Source organism: Hypanus sabinus, chromosome 12 (assembly GCF_030144855.1).
Source record: "Hypanus sabinus isolate sHypSab1 chromosome 12, sHypSab1.hap1, whole genome shotgun sequence".
Lineage (NCBI taxonomy): Eukaryota > Metazoa > Chordata > Chondrichthyes > Myliobatiformes > Dasyatidae > Hypanus > Hypanus sabinus.
Window position 1 is genome coordinate 70,030,186 of NC_082717.1, and position 21,080 is coordinate 70,051,265.

A 21,080-nucleotide genomic window follows, 5' to 3' on the forward strand; every position below is an offset into this window, starting at 1 on the left:
GCCCCCTCTTGCAATTCTATGGGTTTGTCTCTGATTGTCCTTTTTTCCCCACTAATGTCTTCTTTTGCAGTTTTTTTTTCATTACTATCCTGTAAAATTTAGGTATAATTTCTGGGTTTTTTTGTGTTGTCTTGTTATATACACCGGTTAGGGTGCATCCTCCAGATACCTTATGAGATAACCGTAGTCTTCAGCCAGGAGCAGATGTCATCAGGTGGTTCTAAGCCTTCACAGAGTGTTTTGACCCTTAACCACGACACTCTCCAGTTGGTGGGCTGGCAGTGGTGGCCAAATCACTGCCCATCTGCTCCTGGCTTCCAGCTTCCCTCCTCTCCACTACTCCAAATCCAACAAGAGGCTCCTTCTGCCTCTTCCCCCCTTTCTATCAGCTGCTTGTTTTTTGCTCCTTTTGTCCAGGCCCAGAGCTGACAACAACTGCCATGCTGATTTGGCTAGGAAACCTCTGCAGCCGATCTCCACGGGGAACAACCATGCCTGCCATTCTTTGTCTTTGGACTCCTGCACTAAAGGCTGGTACTTCAAGGCCTTTTTTTCATGGACCTCTTCCCATCCCTCCTCCCATTGCACCATCAGCTCAACCAGAATTATTTTCCAATCTTCAGTTGACCACACTACAATGTCTGGGTGGAGGGTTATGTGCACAACCTCCAGGAACTGCAGCCTCCTTCCCACATCGACCCTCATCTCCCAGGACCTGATCATTAGCAGCAAATAGGGCTTTGGTAGTTTGGTTACGAAAGGCCTGGCTCCCTCTTTGATGAAGGTGATGGCCTTCCTCAAATCTGAGCCAGCCATCCTCTTCTTGCATCTCTCTCTCTCTAGTATGTCAGCGAGAGCCAGCAGCACTTTTATCATGGAGCCACCTGTACCATCCTTGAATTAGAGCTGTTTTACACCCGGACAGTATATGAACCAGTGTCCCCTTTTGACCACAGAGCTTACAGTTCGGGTCCTCTTTCATTCCCCCATGTGTACAGATGTAAAGGCGAAGGAAGGGTGTCATACACGGGTTGCAAGAGGAAGGAAATACGGAAAGGCTCCAGTCTCCATAACTCTGCCCACGAGATCTTGCACTTGGGCAGATCCCATTTTGTCCAGGCACCCTGGGACACTTGTTCCACTGCCTTTGACATCCGCTTCTCTTCCTCATGGATCCGTACTTCTACCTGTATCATGTCACGCCTGTTCCTTCTGCTTGTGTTTCCCCACTGCTGAAAGCGAACTGAGCCGAGGCCTTGCTGCCCGACGCTGGAGCTGCCGATGATATCTCGCAGCTTCAGAGAACACACTGCCTGCTCTACTGCTGCTTTGGCTGCCCATTTGCACCCAGATCCAGCTGTAACGCCTGCTTGATTTACCAGGTCGTCATTGGAATCTCTCAAGCTTAATAAGGCTCTGCGTTTAGACACCTTGAACTCCTCCACAACAGATGACGGGAAGCTGCAGCTGCCCAGATCAAATATAGAGGCCCACTGAAGAGAAGCCTGGGGGAACTCCAACCATCTCTGCAGGTGCTTGTTGCTTTTCCTCTCGATGCCCTCTATGGCGGTCACGGGGAACTCGTAAACTGTGAAGAGCCAGAGAAGCCTGGGCAGAAGGCCGTATTGGTACAGCCAGGTCTTGAAGTCCAGATTTGTCGATCTTCTTTCTTCAGTCATTCATCTGTCTGCTTCACAGCATTGGTGATATTGGCCCCATCTGCCAGCGACGCATTAAACCACTTCCACAAGCATTTTATCGGGTTATATTCGATGGAAAGGATGACCTCACCCTGAACTTGGAGGTTAAACTTGCTAGTTACTTTGTCCTTTCTGATCACCATACACCTGGACTTCTTGGCCTTGAAGGATATCCTCGCCCACGTGGCTACATTGCCCAGGGTTTCCAATACCCATCTTGATTGGGCATGTGACACAGTTGTTATAGTGATGTCGTCCATGAACCCTCGTAGAGCTGGCTGGGCAATGCCCGACTCCAGCGTCGGGCCGCGGGTTACGGCTTCTGCTGCTGATATTAGGAGGTTCATTCCCATAATAAATAGGGTGGAGTCCCCTTCTGGAGGTCCTGCCAACTAGTTGTGAAATGGGCTGATGTAAATCTGAGTTTGAATTCTCCTAGGTAGCTGGTGATCATGTCTCGAAAAGCCACTGGGATATAGCAATGGTCAAGTCCTTCTCGAATGAGGTCATGTGGAATAGACCCGTAGGCGTTTGCGAGGTCTAACCAGACAACTGTTAGGTCGCCTTTTCTCTGCTTAGCCTCACAGATCAAATGGCTAATCATTGAGGTGTGTTCCAGACACCCCTTAAAGCCTGGAATGCTTCCTTTCTGGATGGATGTGCTGATACAGTGATTCTGCATCATGTAAGAAGTCAGTCTTCTTGTAAGCACAGAAAAGAAAATCTTCCATTCCACATCCAGGAGAGAAATTGTCCTAAACTGGGCAATTGTGGAAGAATCCTCTTCCTTTGGAATAAAGCATCCCTCTGCCAATTTCCAACCTGATGGAATAGTACTTTTGGCCCAGATCTTTTGCATGACCTTCCACAGCCTCCAAAGAAGTTTTGGGCATTTCTTATATACTTTATAAGGTATGCCACTTGGGCCTGGGAAAGCCGGTGCTTTAGCTTTCCAGATGGTGTCCTGGATTTCTTGCCATGTAGGCTCCTTCACATTCAGCTCAATTGATTGTTTTTCTGGTCTACGCACAGCCCAATTGGTTCCTAGTCCCTGACCCCACCGTGGGTCACTGTGTGCCTCCCACAGGAACTCCTCTACCTCTGGCTTCGAGCTGGATTGTATATCAGATTTTTGTTGGCCGAGAAGAGCCCTGGTGAAGCTGAATGGATCTCTCACCTTTTCTCTTTCTTCCTTCTTTGCTGTTGAAGATGTTCCGCCCTCCGGAGTTTGCACAGCTGTTCCCACAGCATGCCAGTTAAGTCCTTGATACCTTCTTTTTCAGCCGGTCAGCTGGTTTTAAACCTCTTGTTGAGCGTCTTTAATTCGCCTCTCAAGTGACGAACTTCCCTTTCCCTCCTATTTGCTTGCTGTGGTAACTGGGGCTTACTTCTCCACTCCATTGGGCCAAATCACTCCTTAGCTAGATTGTACGCTATGGCTGTTAGTGAGTCGATCTTTCTGTGTACTGGGCCTGCTAAGGCAACTTCCAGGATGCTGTCCAGATCATCACCGAACTGCATCCAGGTGACGTTGTCTGACGAGCTAGGCCATTTGATCCTGTCTTTCCTTGACAAATGGATTGGGGTAACCAAGGGGGAACGCACTTGGTCTGTTGTTTGGTGCTGAGGCAACTCAAGCGTGGAGAGATCTTCAGCTCTGTGGGGTGCTCCCTGGCTGACATTCTCCTTCGCCTCACCGGATACTAAGTCCATGCGCTACACTTGGGTCATTGATCCACATTGATCCACATCTAGACTGGCTCTGGTTCACCTTGATCTCTCTGATGTTTTTGCAGACTTTCCCGCAATGATACCTTACTGTGAGTTCCTCTCCGGTCAGTGTTGCTTGCTTTAGCATCCTCGTAGTCGTGTTTCCTGTCCGGGCCTTTGCTGGTATGACCGTCCCATTGAGTCTCTCATCCTCCCCCTCCTCTTGGGAGACTCTGGAGGCATTGCTCTTCATGTTCAATCACAGTCTTTCCTGGAGGTCAGCTGTCTCTCCAACGTCACCAAACTAACAGGGTTCTGCAAGTAAGAAAATCCAGGATCCAATTGCACAAGTAGGTATTGAGTCCAACGTCTTGGAGTTTATTGATTAGGTTTGAGGTGATGACTGTATTGAATGCTGAGCTGCAGTTGTTAAAGAGCATCCTTATATATGCATCATTGCTATCCAGATGCTCCAAGGCTGAGTGAAGAGCCAATGAGATGGCACCTTCTGTTGACCTGTTGTGATGGTAGGCAAAATGGAGCAGATCTAAGTTGCTTCTCAGGCAGGAGATGATCTGTTTCATCACCAACCTCTCAAAACACTTCATCACTGTGGATGTAAGTGCTAATGGGCAATAGTCATTGAGGCAGGTAACCATGCTCTTCTTGGGCACCGATACCGTTTAAGCTTGCTTGAAGCAGGTGGGTACCATACACTGTCAAGGCGAGAGGGTAAAGATCTCAGTGAACACTCCAGTTGGTTGAGCAGCACAGGTCTTAAGGACTTGGCCAGGTATCCCATCTGGGCCAAATACTTCTCATGGGTTCACCCTTCTCACCATCTGAAGGCTGCTCGTACGTTGACATCAAACCTCATTCAACAAGCTGCAGAAGGCAGATGCCACATGGACATGGACATATTCAGCAGCCAAGGTTTAAGTTAGCATTCAAGATCCAAGACCGGTTAATGCCATTTCCAGTACACAAGTACAGAGGAGATCAAAATAATTGCTGCTCCAGGTAGATGCAGCACAAAAGAACACAATAATTTAAAAATCTGATATAAACTGTATAATACATAAGATAGCTTACATACATAGATTGATTGTATGTACATAAAGTGACACTCAGTACTGGAGTGTCTGAATATTAGGTAACTCTGACAGTAAATGACAGGTGGTGGGAGTACAGTGGGATGGGCTAGTGGTGAAAGTGTTGACCAGATTTACTGCTAGGGGAAAGCAACTATTTTTGAGTCTGGGAGTCCTGGCCTGGATGTTATATAGCTTCCTCCCTATTGGGACTGGGACAAACAGTCCATGAGCTGTATAGGTGGGACTCTTCTTGATATTGCAGGCCTTTAACTGGCACCTTTCAGTATATTTGTCCTCGGTAGTGTTAGTTTTGACTACCCACTGTAGAGCCGTCTCGTCCACTCCAGTGCAGTTTCTGTACCATGGAGTAATGTAGCATGTTAGGATGCTCACAACTGGATATCTACAGAAGGACATCAGTATAGATGTGCATAGTCCAGCTCTCTTCAGCCCCCTCAGAACATAGAGGCATTGGTGAGCTTCTTTGATTGTGTGGTTTACGTTCTGGGACCCTGAAAGGATGAGCAAGATGTGCACTTGCAGGAGTTTGAAACTGCTTGCATTTTCCGTTGCTGTGTCACCATCATAAAGAAGGGTATAGTTGCTGCGAGTTTTCGTGAAGTTGATTGAGGAAGAGATCATTTGCCTGGAGCTCGTCCACCTCTTCTCCATCTGCCATCTCAACATTGCTGGTGATGAGATCCCACCCCGCCGTGCCATCGGCAAATTTGACAGTGTGGTTATTCTGCTGTTGGGCCGTGCAGTCGCGTGTGAGCAGGGTATGCAGCAGTGGGGGGCAATTGCGTTGAAAATGATGGGAGGGAGGGGCACTTGTGCATCCTGATTATCTGTGATCACTGGAGCATGTGAGAAACTTATTAACATCTGCAAAATAAATGTCCTCTACGATGGTGATCCCGATGAACAAAACTGACCCCCGGACAATAAAGGCTTCCCATTATCTCAGGAGTCATCTCTCAGTGAAGGCACACGTAAATGATGAAATTCATTGCCTTCAGTGTACTACTTATATGGTTCTAAGATAAAGACAAAGATTAGCTTTATCTGTCACATGTAAATCAAAACATTCAGTTAAATGTGTCGTTTGCATCATTTTTCTTTCTTTCTAAATCTTTTTATTAATATTAATAATATGGACAGAATACAAATGATATATTGATAAAGAAATTACCAACATGCAAATTCCATTCCATATGAAAAAAACATACATAATAGTTACAATATAAATGAGTTTACCAAGACATAAGCCATAAAATATATGTATGAACATGGTAAGTCTAAATATTTCATAATATATGATATAAAGAAAACAGAAAAAAGAAAGAAAAAAATTTTTAAAAATATATATAATGCAAAACTAGCTAATCTAATCTAATAACTAATATAGAAGAAAAAAGAAGCAAAAAAAAGAGAGATAAAAAAGGGGGCTGTTTATAATATCGCACAAAAATAAGTATTCATCAATGCCGTCACTTCCGGTCCTCTCAACATACATAAGCTAAAAGCTGGGAAATCAAATGAACTTGGCACAGGGTCATATTACATCATATGAAAATGTTGAACAAATGGTCTCCATAACTTTTCAAATTTAATAGAAGTCTCAAAAGTAACACTTCTAATTTTTTCTAAATTTAAACATAACATAGTTTGAGAGAACCAATTAAATACAGTGGGAGGATTAATTTCTTTCCAATTCAACAATATAGATCTTCTAGCCATCAGAGTTAGAAATGCAATCATTCGACAGGCAGAAGAAGATAAATGCAGTGAGTCTAACATTGGTAAACCAAAAATTGTGGTAATAGGATGAGGTTGTAAATCAATATTCAAAACCACAGAAATAATATCAAAAATACCTTTCCAATATTTCTCCAAAAATGAACAAGACCAAAACATGAGTTAAAGACGCAATTTCAAATGACATCTATCACAAATAGGACTAATATGAGAGTAAAAATGAGCTAATTTATCCTTGGACATATGGGCCCTATGTACGACCTTAAATTGTATTAATGAATGTTTGGCACATAACGATGATGTATTAACTAATTGAAGAATTCTATCCTAATTCTCACTAGAAATACTAAGACTAAGCTCTCTTTCCCAATCCTTTTTAGTCTTATAAAGAGGCTCTGAACGTATCTTCATAATTATATTATAAAGTTTTGAAATAAGCCCTTTTTGAAAAGGGTCTAATTCAAATAAACTCTCCAAAATATCTGAAGGCACAAAATTTGGAAACGTAGTGAGTACAGAACTTAAAAAATGTCTAATGTGTAAATATCTAAAAAAATGAAATCTAGGCAAGTTATATTTGTTGGATAATTGCTCAAAAGACATGAAACAATTGTCTAAAAATAAATCAGAAAATCTTAGTAATCCCTTAGTTTTCCAAGCCAAATAAGCTTGATCTATAATGGAAGGGTGGAAAAAACAATTAGATACAATAGGACTATTTAAAACGAATTGAGTCAACCCAAAAAATCTCCGAAATTGAAACCATATACGCAAAGTATGTTTAACTATCGGGTTGTCAATTCGTTTCGGCAATTTAGAAAGAGGCATCATTTTTAATGGGTTCTATTGGGTTTCTTGGTTTTGAGGCTGCCCATAAGAAGGCAAATCTTAAGTATACAGTATACATACTTTGATAATAAATGTACTTTGAATGCTGAACTTTGGAATGAAATCCATGAGGATTGTGCTGGGCAGTGTACAAGGGCTACCATGCTTCCAGAGCCCACAACTCTATAAACACAACCGTATGTTATGGACGAGAGAGGAAACCGGAGCACCTGAAGTAATCCCATGGGGAGAATTCCTTGCAGGCAGCAGAGGGTATTGCACCCTGATCACACATCTGGCATTGTAATAGCATTACCTTAACTGAGACTGCCCCCCACCCTGCCACAAGCACCTCAAAGCACTTAATATATATCACCCACTGTGTAGCAAAATCCTCCAAACCTACTGGCATGATAAGAAATCTATGTCAAAATCCCTGGCCTCAATCAGCTCATGACGGAGAAGTGCATTAGTGATGGCACTTAAGTTAATTCATCAGAAGCACACAGAAGTCCAGTATAAATGACAGCAGCAAATCAGCTCACTAAGATCCTCTCAGCTACCTCACTAGGCACCTTCTATCCCACATGTGGCCAGGTCTGGGTGCCATATTGACTCCATCAGCCATTTTAGAACTGGACTTGGAGTTCAAAGTACATTTATTATCTAAGTATGTACAGTATACAACCTTTAGATTTGTCTCCTTGCTAGCAGCCACAAAACAAAGAAACACAATACAACCCATTCAAAGAAAAATTCTACACTAATCCATGAAACACCCAATGTGAGAAAAAAAACAAATTGTGCAAGCAAAAAGGTAAACAAATAATTTTAGCGGCAGAACCACTAAAAGTGAGTCCTCAATGTGGAGCTGATGGCCACAGGCCACAGCTACAGAATAAACTACCGCTGAAGCACCTGATCAGATCACACAAATTGTTAAACAAAAGTAAACAAAAGACACAAATAACCTGATCTGCAGAGTCCCTGAAACGAGCCCACATCTGTGGAGCATGTTCATGTTGAGGCGAGCCTGTCTGCTGCTGGGCATCAACTGCCCCCAAACACAGCCATGCAGGACCCAATACTCCTGCACCTTCCGCTCATCAACAGCAGCGAGAGGATCTGGTCAAAAGCAGGCAGGAAGCACTGAACACCTGCTTGTTTTCTACTTTCATCCTCAACAACTTTAATTTTGCTCAACACTTTAATCAGCATGGAGTAATGGAGTCAACCACAGGTTGCCAGCAGGTCATTCTCAGTTTCCGTGTTCTGAGGCTGTATAATGCTGTCCTTTCTCAAAAAGCTTTTGACATCCTGGGCTTGAGAAATAGCTGTCAATAATGGATTAGTATAAACATGACAACACCGTGCAAAATGGTTTTATGGGTACTTAATGAACATTTCCCTTCCTGTGTTTAATGTACTTTAAGAGATGGTATTTGCTATATCTTACACTTCATTATCAAAACTGTTTAATTGCTTCATGCTGTACAGTAGAACACAGAAAATTAAGCTGCAAATACCATGGAAAAATACACAACCATTAAAGCTTTCTCCAAAACTTCAGACCCCTTTCTCCCTTCGTATCTACCAATGCCACTGATAATCAATTCAAAATATTCACAGCAATATTGCTCTCCCCATTACTGTGGAAACAGTCACAAAAAGAAAATGTTTTTAGTATCCCAGACCACAAGTAGCAGATGTCACATCAATTACAGGCTGCACCATTGTTTCAAGGTTATAAAGGAAACATGAAATCACAGACTAAAAGCATTTTACTATGAACTGTTTGTTCCATGTTTACAGATCTCTAATTCAGTGCAGAAGTGATTCCATACTAAAATAGACCTCATTAAGAGTGTAAAGGCTCTGATCTATTGCATTTCTAAATGCATGTTGAGGATTAACGCTCATCCAGTGAAAGTGCATCACGAGCCCTCATTCTAATTGTAAATCTAACAGGGCTATAATCATCCCTCTCTACACTTTGCAATATTGTGACAGATTCACAAATGGCAATTGATGCTGAATCTACTGTTAATTTAGAAAGTTGAGTCCGATTGATTTTATGCCAGCTGTTAGCCAAAGGTAGTGAGAAATATCGAGCATGGTTGTCTATGAAGGGGTCAGTCACAGAAGAAACAGAATCAGAAGCAGATTTAATATCACCGGCATATTTTATGAAATTTGTATACTTCGTGGCAGCAGTACAATGCAATACATGATAAACATAGAAAGAAAATTACGGTAAGTATATATATGTACTGTATATTAAATAGTTAAAATAAGTCATCCAAAACCAGAAATTAAAAGAAGTAATGAGGTAATGTTCATGGGTCCAATGTCCATTTAGAAATCAGATGGCAGAAGGGAAGTTGTGTGTGTGCCTTCAAACTTCTGTACCTCCTTTCTGTTGTTAACAATGAGAAGAGGGCATGTCCTGGGTGGTGAGAAGGTACTTAATGATGGATGCTACCTTTCTAAGGCATTGGTCCTTGAAGATGTTTTGGATACTATGGAGGCTAGTACCCATGATGGAGCTGACTAATTTTACCACTCTCTGCAGTTTATTTTGATCCTGTGCAGTAGCTGCCCCCCTCCCCATACCAGACTGTGATGCAGCCTGTCAGGATGTTCTCCATGATCTATCTGTAGAAGTTTGTGTGTTTTGAGTGATAAACCAATCTCCTCAAACTCCTAATGAAACATAGCCTCCGTCTTACCTTCTTCATAGCTGCATTGTTATGTTGAGACCAGATTAAATCTTCAGAGATAGTGACACTCAGGAACTTGAAATTGCTCACTCTCTCCAATTCTGATCCCTCTATGAGGACAGGTTTGTGTTCCTTCGTCTTACCCTTTCTGAAGTTCACAATCAGCACTTAGGTCTTAATCACACAGAATATAAAGGAGGTATCCTTGAGGGGTTAAATGGACTTTTCCTGCTCTTATGCTTTTAATGATCTCAGTGCTTATTATTTGGCCATGTTTATCACATGCTCTTTCAGAGCACATCAATATATTACCCACTCATTATCCATGAAGAAGACTTTCAATGCCATGTCCCAATAAAGCAAGGCATCAATGCCCAATATAGTGGTACATTATGGATCCCTGCATGTCACAGGATCTCGAGTACATATCAATTAAGATACAGTACTGCCCATTTCCAAAGTCACATCAATGAGTGCTCAGCATCAGCTGTAAGGCACACTGGGATATACTTTGGTCGGGAAAGTTGCTATCTAAATATAACATTTCTTTCTATCCTGCAAACGGTGCTAATTTAAATGTCTTTTTCTGATCTTTAGTCAAACTTTCCATATGGAGAAAGGTTTTGTCGGAGATTCGTTCTGCATAATTCAAGGCACAAAGAGGTACATTGTAATCTTCAAGATAATTCCTGCAGTTGGGTTTGCAAATTAATGGAGCTATCTGTAAGAAACAATGTAAGCTGTAAATACTGAAGGGTATTGGTCTCACTTCGTTAAAAAGTCTCATGAGAACCATGAATATGCGCCTTGGAAGGTTTCCAGGGTGCAGGCCCGGGCAGGGTTGTATGGGAGACCAGCAGTTGCCCAAGCTGCAAGCCTTCCCCTCTCCACGCCACCGATGTTGTCCAAGGGAAGGGCACTAGGACCCAAGCAGCTTGGCACCAGTGTCATCACAGAGCAATGTGTTGTTAAGTGACTTGCTCAAGGACACAACACGTTGCCTCAGCTGAGTCTCGAACCAGTGACCTTCAGATCACTAGACCGACGCCTTATCCACTAGGCCACGCGCCAACACAATATGCTTCATTTCACAGTAACTATTTCCAAAGATGCATCTGTTTCCAGTTGAGCCAGCAGAATGGAATTCTACCAAAGGGAGTGGTGACTGCTGCTGTGTTCCCTTGGTATTACTTACCTTGTGTGTGTGTGTAATCCTCTCATTGTGGGCTCAAGAAGCATTAGCTATCCCTATAAACCGAATCTAACAGCAATATAACTCCATAATGCATGGGGAATAATAATGTGAAGGCCATTTCCAATAAAGTCAAAATAAAATTTATTATCAGAATACATCCACATCACCACATACAACTCAGAAATGCTTTTTCCTGTGGGCATACTCAGCAAATCCATAAAAAAGCTGCTGTTAAACAGGATCAATGAACAACAAATTGCACAATTGCAATTATAAATAAATAACAATAAATAACAAGAGAATGAAATAACAAAGCGGTTAACAAACCCCTTAAAGTGGTTGTGGGAACACCAGAAATGGAATGAGTGTAATTATCCCCTTTAGTTCAACAGCTTAATGGTTAAGGGGTACTAACTGTTCTTGAACCTAGTGGTATGAGTCCTGAGACACCTGTACCTTCTACCCCATGGCAGCAGTGAGAAAGGACCATGGCCTGGGTGGTGAGGATCTTTGATGATGGATGCTGCTTTTCTACAGCAATATTTCTTATAGAGTGCTCAATGGCTGGGAGGGTTTTATCCATGATGTACTGAGCTGAATCCACTACCTTATGTAGGATTTTCCGCTCAAAAACATTGGTGTTCACATACCAGGCCATAATGGAGCCAGTCAGTATACTTTCCAGCACACATCTATAGTAGTTTTCTAAGGTTTTTGATGACATGCCAGAATTCTGCAGTCTCCTAAAGAAGTAGACATGCTGTTGTGCTTTTTTAGCAATAATATTTATATGATGGGTCCAGGACAGATCCCCTGAAATGGTGACACCCAGGAACTTGAAGTTACTGATCCTCTCCACCTCTGATCCTCCATGCGTACTGGCTCATGGACGTCTGATTTCCCTCTCCTGAAGTCTATAATCAGTTCCTTGGACCTATTGACATTGAGTGAGAGGTTGTCTTTATAACACCACTCAGCAAAATTTTCAATCTCTCTCCTTTATGCTGATTCATTACCACCTTTGTTACAGCCCACAACAGTGGTGTCATCAGCAAACTTGTAGATGGCACTGGATCTGTACTTAGCCACAGTCGTAGGTGTGTAGTGAGTAGAGCAGGGGGCTAAGCACACATGATGGAGATTGTGGATGGGATGTGAACTGACTGGGGCCTGCAAGTGAGGAAATCCAGGATCCAGTTGCACAGGGGGTATTAAGGCCAAGGTCCTGGAGTTTACAGATTAGTTTTGAGGGGATGATGGTATTAAAAGCTGAGCTGTAATTGATAAAAAGCACCATGACGTATGCATCTTTGCTGTCCAGATGTTCCAGGGTTGTGTGAAAAGTCAATGAGAAGGCATCCACTTTCAACTTATTGCTTCAGTAGGCAAATTGGAGTGGATCCAAGTCACCTCTCGGGCAGGAGCTGATATACTTCAACACCAGCCTCTCAAAACACTTAATCACTGTGGATGGAAATGCTGCTGGTGATAGTAATTTAGACAAGTTACCATGTTCTTCTTGGGTACCGTTATGATTGAAACCTGCTTGAAACAGGTGAGTACCAAACACTGCTGGAGTGAGAGGTTGACGATATCTGTGAATACACCAGTCAGTTGGTAAGCACAGGCCTTCAATACCCAGCCAAGTACTCCATGTGGACTGGATACTTCCACTGGTTTCATTCTCTTGAAGGCAGCCCACACGTCATCTTCAGATACTGAGACTACAGGATTATTGGGAGACATGGGAGTGAACATTGGTTCCTTCCTGTTCTCAAAGTCAAAGCAAGCATAGAAGGCATTGAGCTCATTTGGAAGCGAAGCTCTGTCATCCCCTATGTTGCAAGATTTAACTTTGAATGAGCTCATGGCATTCAAACCCTGCCACAGCTGTCGAACATCCTTCGTTGATTCCAGTTTCATCCCGAATCTCCACTTTGCCCTTGAGATGGCTTTCTGGAGATCATACCTGCACCTCTTGTAGCTTTCTTGATCTTCAGACTTGAATGTCTCAGATCTGGCTCTCAGCAAATTCTGGATTTCATGGTTCATCCAAGGCTTCTGACTGGGGTAGACCCCAAATGCTCTCGTGCAGACACACTCATCCACAGCTGTTTCAATAAAGTCTGTTAAGACTCTGGTGTAGTCATTCAGGTCCTCAGATGAGTTCTTGGACAAAGCCCAGTCCACTGACTCAAGGCAAACATGTAAATGTTCCTCTGATCCTGCAACCACGTCTTAGTTGTCTTGATCTCTGGAACCGTGCTTTTTAGGATCTGTCTGTATGCAGGTAGCAGGAGTATAGCCAACTAGACAAAACGTGCTCTCGGTAAGGAACGAGGGGCATCCCTTATGATAGTGTAGCAGTGGCCTAGTATGTTGGGACTTCTGGTGCAACAGGTTACGTACTGCTGATAATTGGGCAGTGGTTCCTTCAGACAGGCCTGGTTAAAGTTGTCAACAATAATTTGAAATCCATTGGGATGGCTGTTTCTTGCCTGCAGACAACATTCTGCAGTGTCGTGAGTGGTTGCTTATAATCAGCCACCGACAGTATGTAAACTGTGGTCAGGATCACGGATGAGAACTCCCAAAGCAGATAGAATGGTCTGCATTTAATCGTCAGGTGTTCCAGATCAGGGGAACAAGAAATCGATGCAACCCCAATGTCTGAGCACAAGCGAGAATTATAAAGCACATGCTGCTGGCTAACAAATAGAGAAAGCTTGTAGGCAGTGTGAGAGGGAGGATAGGCGGGTGATAGAGAAGGGATGTGCTCAGACAAATGGTTTGAGATGTGTCTATTTTAATGCAAGGAGCATAATGAACAAAGCAGATGAGCTTAAAGCGTGGATCAGTACTTTGAGCTATGATGTTGTGGCTCAGGAGCAGGAATGGTTACTTTGAGTGCCAGGCTTTAGATGTTTCAGAAAGGTCAGGGAGGGAGGAAAAGAGGTGGGGGCTTGGCATTGCTGATCAGAGATAGTGACACAGTTGCAGAAAAGGAGAAAGTCCTGGAGGGATTGGCTACTGAGTCTCTGTGGGTGGAAGTTAGGAACAGGAAGAGATCAAAAACTCTCCTGGGTGTATTTTAATAGACCACCCAATAGTAACAGGGACATTGAGGAGTAGATAAGGAGACAGATTCTGGAAAGGTGTAACAATAACAGGGTTGTCATGGTGGGAGATTTTAATTTCCCAAATATTGATCGGCATCTCCCTAGAGCAAGGGGTTTATATGGAGTGGAGTTTGCTAGGTTTGTTCAGGAAGGTTTCTTGACACAATATGTAGATAAGCCTACAAGAGGAGAGGCTGTACTTGATCTAGCATTGGGAAATGAACCTGGTCAGGTGTCAGATCTCTCAGTGGGAGAGTATTTTGGAGATAGTGATCATAATTCTATCTCCTTTACCATAGCATTGGAAAGGGATAGGAACAGACAAGTTAGGAAAGCGTTTAATTGGATTAAGGGGAAATATGAAGCTATCAGGCAGGAATTTGGAAGAATAAATTGGGAACAGATACTCTTGGGGAAATGTACGGCAGAAATGTGGCAAATATTCAGGGAATATTTGTGTGGCGTTCTGCATAGGTACGTTCCAATGAGACAGGGAACAGATGGTAGGGTACAGGAACCGTGGTGTACAAAGACCTTTGAAAATCTAGTCAAGAAGAAAAGAAAAGCTTACAATAAGTTCAACAAAACTAGGTAATGATAGAGATCTAAAAGATTATAAGGCTAGCAGGAAGGAGCTTAATAATGAAATTAGGAGAGCCAGAAGGGGCCATGAGAAGGCCTTGGCAAGCAGGATTAAGGAAATCCCCAAGGCATTCTACAAATATGTGAAGAACAAGAAGATAGTAAGATGTAAGAGAATAGGAACAATCAAGTGTGAGAATGGAAAAGCATGTATGGAACTGGAGGAGATAGCAGAGGTACTTAATGAATACATTGCTTAAGTATTCACTATGGAAAAGAACCTTTCAATTGTAGGGTTGACTTACAGCAGACTGAAAAGCTTGAACATATAGCGGGATATTAATAGGATGCATAACTGTGCTGAGAAGTGGCAGGTGGAGTTCAACCCAGATAAGATTGGTTCATTTTGGTAGGTCAAATAAATGTGGAGGATCAGAGGGATCTTTAGGTCTGAGTCCATAGGACACTCCAAGCTGCTGCACAGCCTGACTCTGTGGTTAAGAAAGCATATGGTAAATTGGCCTTCATCAACCATGAAATTGAGTTTAAGAGCGAGAGGTAATGTTACAGCTTTATAGGACCCTGGTCAGACCCCACTTGGAGTACTGTGCTCAGTTCTGGTCACCTCACTAGAGTAAGGATGTGGAAACTATAGAAATGGTGCAGAGGAGATTTTACAAGGATGTTGCCTGGATTGGGGAGCATGTCTTACATGAATATGTTGAGTGAACTTGGCCTTTTCTCCTCGGAGTGACAGAGGATGAGAGGTGACCTGATAGAGGTGTATAAGGATGAGAGGCATTGATCATGTGGATAGTCAGAGGCTTTTTCTCAGGGCTGAAATGGCTAACACGAAAAGACACAGTTTTAAGGTGCTTGGAAGTAGGTACAGAGGAGATGTCAGGGGCAAATTTTTTTTTCACAAAGACGGTGGTGAGGGTATGGAATGGGCTGCCAGTGATGGTGGTGGAGGTAGATACGATAGGGTCTTTTAAGAGACTCCTGGATAGGTACATGAAGCTTTGAAAGATAGAGGGCTACAGGTAACCCTAGGTAATTTCTAAAGTAAGTACATCTTCAACACGGCATTGTGGGCTGAAGGGCCTGTAATGTGCTGTAGGATTTCTATGTTTCTAAATTTCCCTTACCAGACTTTGCAGTTCAATCCATTTTGAAAATTGTAACTCCTTCTAGTCAGGTAACTCAGTCAGGTGTATTCACCATTAACCAAGTTGCAAAGCACAAACAATTAAAATCTGTCTCTGACACAGCAGCTTCTGTATCATGTGCCCTGGAGAATCTGATGAGTTATCCTCCACAGGATATCCAGCAACAGATAGATAGATAGATATTTACTTTATTCATCCCCAAGGGGAAATTCAACATTTTTCCAGTGTCCCATACACTTATTGTAGCAAAACTAATTACATACAGTATTTAACTCAGTATAAATATGATATGCATCTAAAATCACCCTCCCAAAAAGCATTAATAAATAGCTTTTAAAAAGTTCTTAAATAGTTTACTAAAGTGCATTGAGTGGTAACTTAAGCTCAGTCCTAACCCCGGCACTTTAACATGTCTTGCCCCTGGTGGTTGAATTGTAGAGCCGAATGGCATTGGGGAGTAATGATCTCTTCATCCTGTCTGAGGAGCATTGCATTGACAGCAACCTGCCGCTGAAACTGCTTCTCTGTCTCTGGATGGTGCTGTGCAGAGGATGTTCAGGGTTTTCCATGATTGACCGTAGCCTACTCAGCGCCCTCCTCTCTGCCACTGATGTCATACTCACCAGTTCTGTGCCCACGACAGAGCCCACCTTCCTTACCAGCTTATTAAGACATGAGGCATCCCTCTTCTTAATGCTGCCTCCCCAGCATGCCACCACAAAGAAGAGCGTGCTCTCCACAACTGACCAATAGAACATCTTCAGCATCTCACTACAAACATTGAATGATGCCAGCCTTCTGAGGAAGTACAGTCGACTCTGTGCTTTCCTGCACAGGGCATCTGTGTTGGCAGTCCAGTCTAGCTTCTCGTCTAACTGCACTCCCAGATACTTGTATGTCTTAACCTGCTCCACACATTCTCCATTAATGATCACTGGCTCCATATGAGGCCTAGGTCTCCTAAAGTCCACCACCATCTCCTTGGTCTTAGTACGAGCCTTAGTATTTACTGGCTAGTTCAGTTGAGGGACTGGTCAATGGTCATTTCTGCCTCCCTACCTAATCTCAACCCCAAAGTGGTGATGGTGCTGTCTCTGTGATGGTGATGCCACTGAATGTCAAAGGGAGATGATTAAACTCCTTTTGTGGAGACATTTTTGCTTTTTCTTGGGCAGTTCAAAGTTAACATGCCACCTTTCAGTGTTCAGTATTTCAGTGTATCTGTTATTCAGGAAAGACAAACAACCTCATCGTCTGAGAAATTGTAAAGGGAGTAGTTAATATTCCCATCTGTTATTTTATGACTTTGAAAAGCTCATTACTGATGTTGTTGAAAATGCCCTGAAGAAGCCTGCAGCAGTGATCTGGGGGAGGGGTAATCAGCATTCAACAAACACAACTGATTTTCTTTGTATTGAACTAGCCAGTGGAAGGTTCTCCCTTGGTTCCTGTTGTTTTCAGGTTTACCAGGACTCCTTGTTGATAAATGAAGACTTTATATCAAGTACCATCTCCTCTCATTCATCCCTGGAGTTCAGCTCTTTGGTCCACATAGGATCAAAGCTGTGATGAGATTCAGGGCTAAGCAAAACCTAGACTATAGGTACATTGATCAGCATGTTACTGATGAGCAAGTAGTACTTAATATTGTAGATGGCACCCACTATCACTTTACAAATGATTGATTGCAGGCAAATGTGGAAGTATCCTAATTCCAAGAATCCATATGATTGAAATATCCTGCAAGCAGACTCACCAGGTAATATTTGTGTTCTCCCTTGACAATCATTGGGGCCTGTGCCCCCACACTTCATTTTGCTCTCATCCGGACCGTGGTTCCCGTCCTCCAAATTGTTCTCACTGGGAACACGGTTCCTGTGCTCCATTTTGCCGTCACTCATGGGGCCCTGGATCCCGTGAGTAATTTTGCTCTCACCATGGCCCTGGTTCCTGTGCTTCATTTTGCTCTCACCAGGGCCCAGGTTTCTGTGCTCCATTTTGCTCTCACCAGGGCCCTGGTTGTTGTGATTTATTTTGATCTCACCAGGGCCCAGGTTCCTGTGATTCACTTTGCTCTCACCCCTGGAGCCCTGGTTCTTGTGCTTCATTTGCTTTGGACCCATTTCCCTTGGTTCCCTTCCATTCACCCAGTTTACTGGAAAATTTAGTGTGATACTTGGGTGATTGAATGCTTGGGCCTAATGGTATTCCGCAGGAATCAGTGGTGAGGCCCTTCTCACTTGCAAGATAGGTGAATGACTTGGATGTGAATAACGAGACACTATCAATAATTTTGTGGATGGCATGAAGATTGGAAATGTTGTTGATGGTGGGGAGGGTAGTTTTGGACTGCACGGTGATATTGTTGTAATGGTGGAAGGGATTGAAAAATGGTAGATTATTGTCAATGCTTTAGCCTTTAGTGCTCACCTACTTGGCTCAATTGTCACTAGGTAAATTGGGAGCATCTTCCTGTTAGCTAATTAATTGTTGACTATCATTTGTGACTGACTATGCAGAAGGAAAGAGTGGCTGTGCATCAGATGCCTTTTCAGTAAGTACTCAGACCGCAGATGCCCACTGTACTGGTCTATAAGGAAACAGAATGAGCTCTACAATCACTTTAACTGTGACTGCATTGTTCTTCAATTGGTGGAGCTGCAACAGGTTCCACAGTTATATAAATACTGCACTGAGCTTGATCCCAAAGAGCTAGTTGTACCTTAGATTGTACTTACTACTTGACATGCTAACTTGCTTCAGGCACTATCTGATGACCTTGACCATCCTTACTTGATCTGCTTCCTCCCCTTCCAGAAGATCAATTGTTAAGGGAGCTCTGAAAGCAATCCTCAAAGTTTACAAGTGTGTGTTTGGAAAATCAAATTAAATTGCTGCCTTTATGCTTCAGTTTCCAGTGTATGAGGGTCTAATTGGTCATAGGTGCTCATTTGAAGTAGAAATTAGCAAAATGCATGGAAACAGACATTTTCCTTAAAGGGTATTGATCAGCATATTCCAATTTCTAATAGATGGCTGGACAGTTGTTGCAAACTATCTGCTTGGAGCTCTTGTCATTGGATACAGTAAGTGTCTGTGTTCACAGTATCTTTTACGCTTTTTGTTATTAGTACTCAAATGAATAATGCTACCACTTCATCTGTGGAATTAAAGAGCAAAAGGAAAATAAATTCACAAGCACGCTGTGTTACATAAATGCTCGAAATACATTGTTACGTGCAGCTGTAAAGTGAAGGAGATACCTTGGAAGCCGGATATGTATTTAATACGCTATGTTGAGTTTGTATGTCCTCCCTGTGACTGTGTGAGGTTCTCTCCGTACTCCAGTTTCCTCATGTTCCCCAAAGATGTGGTTGGTAGGTTAACTGGCCACAGTATATTATCCCTTGTTTAGATGAATGTAGCAAGTCGGAGAAGTTGATTGGCATGTGAGTGAGAGCAGGTTTCAGGAAAATAAGTCTTGATTGACTGACTGAGGAATAAGAATGCTTAATATGTGCTTGATACTTTCTTGTGCACCTGGATACCCAGCTTCCTCACTTGCAGACCCCAGGCAGTTCAGATTGGCAATTACTTCTCCTGCACAATCACCTGCAATGCTCAGCCCCCTGCTCAGCTCACTTTACACTTACGACTGCGAGGCCAAGTACAGCTCCAATGCCACATTCGAGTTTGCTGGTGCAGTTGTTGGCCCAATCTAAAGTGGTGATGAATTGGCATATAGCAGGGAAATTAAAAATCTGGTCAAGTCAGGAGGAGGAAAGCAGAGGTCGATAAACCAGTCATCATTAGGGGATGGGAGGTGGAGAGAGTTGGTAACTTTAAATTCCTTGGTGATGCCATTTCAAAGGATCTAACCTGGGCTCAGCATGTAAGTGCCAGTGCCGGGATAGCACTGCAGAACCTTTACATTTTTTGAAGTTTGCGCAGATTTGGCATGTTATCTAACACCTTGACAAATTCTATAGAAGCACAGTGGAGAGTACCCTAGCTGGCTGCATCATGGCCTGATATGAAACACCAATCCCCAAGAATAAAAAAAAGTCTACAGAAAAGTAGTGGATACAGCCCAGTCCTTCACAGGCAAAGCCCTCCCCACCACTGAGCACATTTACAAGGAGCGCTACCACAAGAAAGCAACATTCATTATCAAGGACCCCACTATCCTTATATACACTTCTGCAGTTGTACAGGGCCCTGGTGAGACCACACCTGGAGTATTGTGTTCAGTTTTGGTCCCCAAATTTGAGGAAGGACATTCTTGCTAGAGAGGGGGTGCAGCGTAGGTTCACGAGGTTAATTCCTGGGATGATGGGACTGTCATAAGTTGAAAGATTGGAGCGACTGGGCTTGTATACACTGGAATTGAAAAGGATGAGAGGGGATCTGATTGAAACATATAAGATTATTAAGGGATTGGACATGCTAGGGGCAGGAAACATGTTCCCGATGTTGGGGGAGTCCAGAACCAGAGGACACAGTTTAAGAAAAGCGGTAGGCCAATTAGAATAGAGTTAAGGAAAAACTTTTTCACCCAGAGAGTTGTGGATCTATGGAATGCTTTGCCTCAGAATGCAGTGGAGGCCAATTCTCTGGGTGACTTCAAGAAAGAGTTAGATAGAGCTCTTAAAGATAGCAGAGTCAAGGGATATGGGGAGAAGGTGGGAACGGGGTACTGATTGTGGATGATCAGCCGTGATCACATTGAATGGCGGTGCTGGCTCAAAGGGCCGAATGGCCTATTCCTGCACCTATTGTCTATCCAGGCCACACTCTCTTTTTGCTGCTACCATTGGGAGGTACAGGAGCCTTAGATTCCATACCAACAAGTTCAGGAACATTTACTACCCTTTAACTATCAGGCTTCTGAACCAGTTTGGGCAACTTCATTCATCTCAACTCTGAGCTGATTCCTCAACCTATGGACTCACTTTACATGACTCCATAGCTCATGTTCTCAGTATTATTTATTGACTTATTAATTAATCTTTTTTTGTATTTGCACAGTTTGTCTCCTTTTGTACACTGGTTGTTTTTTAGTCTTTGTGTATAGTTCCCCCCCCCCCATTGATTCTGTTGCATTTCTTAGTTCTACTGTAAATGCCTACAAGAGAATGAATCTCAGGGTAGTACATGGTGACATTCTTTATTTTATTTAGAGATACTGTGTGGAATAGGCCCTTC

At 43.0% G+C, this 21,080-nt stretch overlaps 1 protein-coding gene across 8 annotated transcripts in view; it reads right to left on the reverse strand.

The window, feature by feature from the left end:
• The window catches only part of LOC132402996 (uncharacterized), a 276,911-nt gene that overhangs the window by 148,513 nt on the left and 107,318 nt on the right, over nt 1–21,080 (reverse strand). The window lies entirely within an intron of this gene.